The sequence below is a fragment of the Canis lupus genome, chromosome 36, assembly GCF_011100685.1.
Source record: "Canis lupus familiaris isolate Mischka breed German Shepherd chromosome 36, alternate assembly UU_Cfam_GSD_1.0, whole genome shotgun sequence".
NCBI classification, from domain to species: domain Eukaryota; kingdom Metazoa; phylum Chordata; class Mammalia; order Carnivora; family Canidae; genus Canis; species Canis lupus.
The window spans coordinates 3,129,954-3,135,241 of NC_049257.1; the positions used below are offsets into that span (position 1 = coordinate 3,129,954).

Genomic DNA, 5,288 nt, shown 5'->3' on the forward strand with positions numbered 1-5,288 from the left:
GAATGAATGAGGAAAAAGATAAGCTGTAACCAAAATGGTGAAGAGTGAGATGGGAACACTCCTCTCTGGAATTATCTTTCAATAAAGTTCAGCTGGGAGCTGAAGAAATGGAGAATTATAGGTTGTGTACCGTGGGCAGCGGTATAGCTGCCAACCGGATGAACTTATGTGTGGGATCTTGGGTTTTGAAAGCCAAGTTCTCACTCTTTATGTAAGATGACAAAACCAGAAAATGTAATGGCAATCATAAGCGGACATTGTAGATGTGACTAATATGAAGTTTGCTACCTGGCATTATAATACATTTGTGATGTAAAGTCTGTGCATATGCTAATAACTTTTTATTGCTTAAATCATTCGGTTTAACTCAACAAACATTTGCTTAGCCTTGACTACTTACAAAGTACTGCCTGGGAACTGAAGGAAATCCAAAGATGGAAGAGACCAGTCCTTCAACTACAAATGTTAGAATGTTGTGGACAGAATAATATAAACACCTCTTGAGAGTGTGCGTGGCCAGCCGGCTCTATTCTGAATTATGGAGATTCAAATAAAATTGTATTCAAACATGGGAGAGGAAATGTTTCTACTCTCACTAGCATTATGAACATGTCATTTTTTTTTAAAGATTTTTATTTATTTACTCATGAGAGACACAGAGAAAGGCAAAGGCATAGGCAGATGGAGAAGGAAGCTGCCTGTGGGGAGCCCGATGCGGGACTTGATCCCAGGACCCCAGGATCACCAATCAACCCAAAGGCAGACACTGAACCACTGAGCCACCCAGGTGCCCTGACATATGTTATTTTTTTAATGCTTGTTTTTATCTTTGCATTGTTATAGATTAGCCCAGTACCCACCTGATGGAAAGTAGGCATCAAACAATATTTGATTAAATGACAATGAGGGATGAGTGCTAAAAGCTTTTAGAAAAAAGATCAGGTTTGTTGATTTCATGGAAATATCTGTGTACTACTTTCTACTGAAGATCCACCACTTGACAAATGCTCACCTAGTCATAGCCTCTGTCTTCATGAAGCTTTTAGTCGGGCAGACCTTGAATGTTGAAGCCTTTCACAAGATTTTACTCACTAGAATACAATGAAAGTTTGAAATTGAAAGATCAATGTCCCATCACGACATTGAATAGTAAATTGAGCAAGACAAGGAAAAAATATGCCAAAACTTGGCACGGTGTAGGCATAGCGGAAACAGCCCCAGCAGTCAGTGTGAGGCATTTGACTACAGCACCATCGTTAAAGGGCCAAGCATCATGCTGGCGAGGGAATGAAGAGACATCTAAGAATCTAAGAGACGGAAAAAAAACCCATTTATGCTTTATCCATAGAGTCAAAATTTAAAAAGTTTTTCCCTGGATACTGGCTAATTTTCATTTCCTTTTAGTCTTTATTATTAATGACTTAAAAGTGCAGACAGAAAAGATGTGATTGTGGGATGCTAAATAGGTAGGCTTGTCTGAAGCAGAGAATTTAAAAGTGAAAGGGTAGAAATGCAGGAACAAGAGAAAATGTAACACAGTCTTGGGTTGGATCATAAAAAGCCCAAATGCCCCCTGCTAAGGAATTTACACTTGCACAACGAGAAGCAAAGCTTTTTGAAGAGGAGAATGTATTGCTGAAAACAGGGTATTGAGGAGATTAGTCTGCATTTTTTTGGCAGGAAGGAATGGAAGGGAAGTTGAGAGAAGAAAGTCAGAACTATTTATTACCATTCCAGAGCCACAAGGGCACAAGTTGCACAGGTACATTGGCGATCTGCCTTCTTCTCAGCTTCAGGTTCTATGTCCTATGCAATAAACGGTTGTGGAAATAGTAGATGGTCAGGTCTCTCTTATTGGGAAAGTCTGTTCTGATCACCTTTGAGTTCAAAACAAGACTTCTTGATTAAGAGTTTTACAATTTATGTATTAACAATATTTTCCATTTAGAATGCCTTGGGAAATTTCATGTCTATTTATAATCTCTGATGTCAGTGAGAGGGAAAAAAAAGGCTAATTTACAATGCATCATTCAGCCCATGGGTGGGACTAATGAACATTAGGTTATAGGCAGCAAGAATGTTGATAAGGGAAAGAATAGCAGGTTCTAAAGATGACTTGTGGTTCAGCACTATCATTAGGCTCAATAAATAGAATCTTTGAAGATAATTCAGTATTCTGAGTTGCCACTAAAATAGAAGGGAAAATTGGGTGCTTTCTTTTTTTTGGGGTAGAGAAAGTTATCTTTTTTTTTAACTTTGTTAAGGAATAATTGACAAATATATTTGTGTGTTTGTGTGCGTGTTGTGTGTTTGTGTGGTGAGAAGGCTTAAGATCTACTCTCAGCAACTTTCAAGGATACAGTGCACATATTAACTATAGTTACTATGCTATACATCCCATCCCAAAACTTCTTCTTATAACTAAAGTTTTGTACCCTTTGATTTAAATCACTCATTCCTCCTTCCCCCGGCCTTTGGCAACTACCATTCTATAAAGTTTCTATGAAATTTCCTTTTATTTTTAGGTTCCACACATGTAATACCATACAATACACTTCTTTTTCTGTCTGACTTATTTATTGGCCTAATGGCCTCCAGTTTCATCTGTGTTATTGCAAATGACAAGATTTCCTTCTTTTATAGGGCTGGATAATATTCCATTGTATGTGTACATATATACTACTATGTGCATATATATGTGTGTATTATGTGCACATACATATCCCCATATATTTTCTATATATCCATATATATTATGTGTATATTTATTTTGTATACATATATATCATATCTTTTTTATCCATTCATCTGTCAAAGACATTTAGGTTGTTTTCACCTTGGCTATTGTAGGCTATTATTGTGAATAATGCTACAATGAATGTGGGTGCAGATATCTTTTTGAGATACTGATTTCAACTCCTTTGGATGTATGCCCAGGAATGAGATTGCTAGATCACACTATAGTTCAATTTTTAATTTTTTGAGAAACTGCCAAACTATTTTCTGTCATGGCTGTACCAATTTGCATTCCCACCAACCCTGTGCAAGGGTTCTTATGTCTCCACATCCTTGCCAACACTTGCTATTTCTTGTCTTGATGATAGTCATTCTAGCAGGTATGAGGTAATATTTTATTGTGATTTTGACTTGCATTTCCTTGGTGATTAGTGATGTTGAGCTCCTCTTCATATACCTATTGGTCATTTGTATGGTCTTTTCTGGAAAAATGTCTATTTTGGTTCTTTGTCCATTTTTAATTGGATTATTTGCTTTTATGCTATTGAGTTGTATGAGTTCCTTGCTTATTTTGGATAGTAATCCTTTCTCAGATATATAATTTGTAAAAATTTTCTGAAGGTTGCCTTTTATTTTTTTTTAAGATTTTATTTATTTGAGAGAGAGAGCAAGCTAGAGTGAGGGAGAGAGCATGAGTGAGGGGGAGGGGCAGAGGAAGAGGGAGAAGCAGAATTCCTACAGAGCAGGGAGCCCAACTCGGGGCTCCATACCAGGACCCTGAGATCATGACCTGAGCCGACAGTAGATGCTTAACTGACTGAGCCACCCAGTTGCCCCTAAAAGTTGCCATTTCAATTTCTTGTTTCCTTTGCTGTGCTGAGGCTGTTTAGTTTGATGTTGTCCCACTTGTTTATTTTAGATTTAGTTGCTTATGTTTTTGCTGTCTTTTTTTTTTTTTTTAACAAGCTTTAATTCACTTTTATTTTTCTTGTATAAAACTATGTGGTAGCCACAGCTGGAGCCTGGGTCCTCCGCACGGAGACTCTGGTGTGGGTCTTTACAAGATGATCAGTGAATTCCTGATAGGGAGACTTGGTGAACACAGTTTCTTCCCAGAGATCAGGGGTGAGATAGCTGTAGGTCTTGGAGATGCATCAAAAGTAGCCTTGGCAAAGTTCCCCAGGGTGGCAGTGCAGCCCCTGGGGGAAGTGTAGCAGTCGTCAATACCAGCCATCATCAGTAGCTTCTTGGGCACAGGGGCAGAGACAATGCCAGGGCCTCTGGGGGCAGGGATGAGACGCACCAGCACAGAACCACAGCGACCAGTCACCTTGCCTGGGACAGTGTGGGGCTTGCGGATCTTGTTCCCCCAGTAGCCTCGTCGCTCGGGACGATGGAAAGCTTGGCCAGGATGACGGCCCCACGGATGGCGGTGGCTACCTCCTTGGAGCCCTTGACGCCCAGACCCACGTGTCCGTTGTCATCTCCGATGGCAGCAAATGCCTCGAACCTGGTCCGCGGGCCGGCTCGGGTCTGCTTTGGCACGGGCATGATTTTCAAGACCTCATCCTTAAGGGATGATGCCCCCAAGAAGAAGGCAATGACCTCAGATTCCTTGATGGGCAGAGAAAAGAGAGAGATCTCCTCCAGGGACTTGATCTTCATGTCCTTGACTCGGCGGCCAGCCGGGGACGGGGATCCACTCCTTGTCCCCGGCCCGGCCCCGGCCCGACCCCGACCCCGACCCCGACCGCGGCCGGCCTCCCATTCCCGGGCCCCCGGGGCCCCCCGCAGCACCGGCGTCATCTGCCATGTGGTGTTCTCTCGGAGAAGAAGCTGTTTTTGCTGTCTTATCTGAGAAATTATGGCCAAGATTAATGTCAAGGATACATTTTTCTGTTCTCTTCTAGGAGTTTTAAATGGATTCAGGTATTATATTTAAGTCTTTGATCCAGCTCAAGTTAATTTTGGGGAGTGATGTCAGGTAGGGGTCCAGTTTCATTCTTGTACATGTTGCTATCCAGTTTTCCCAACAGCATTATTAAAGAGGATATTCTTTCTCCATTGTGTGTTCTGGGCTCCCTTATCAAAAATTAGTTGACTGTATACATGGGGGCTTATGTATGGGTTTATATTCTGTTCCACTGGTCAGTGCACCCGTGCTTTTGTCAGTGCCATAGTGCTTTGATTAGTTTGTAACTTTGTAATTACGGCTTTGTAATATAGCTTGAAATTAGGAAGTGTGATGACCACAACTCTGTTCTTTCTTTGGATAGCTTTGGATAATCATGGTCTTTTGTGGCTCCATACAAATTTTAGGATAGTTTCTTCTACTGCCATGGAAAAAGCCACTGACATTTTGATAGATTGCATTGAATCTGTAGATGGCTTTGTATAGTATGGACATTTCACAATTAACTCTTCTAATCCAAGAACACAGAATGTCTTTCCATTTACATGTATCTTCAATCTCCTTCATCAATGTCTTACAGTTTTCAGTGTACAGGTCTTTCCCTTTGGTTAGATTCATTCCTGAGTGGGATATTTTTTTT

The 5,288-nt window shown here is 40.7% G+C and overlaps 1 pseudogene; it reads right to left on the minus strand.

Annotated features, from left to right (window-relative positions):
• Nucleotides 1-3,715: 3,715 nt before the first annotated feature.
• On the minus strand, nt 3,716-4,549 carry LOC478756 (annotated as a pseudogene).
• Nucleotides 4,550-5,288: the final 739 nt, after the last annotated feature.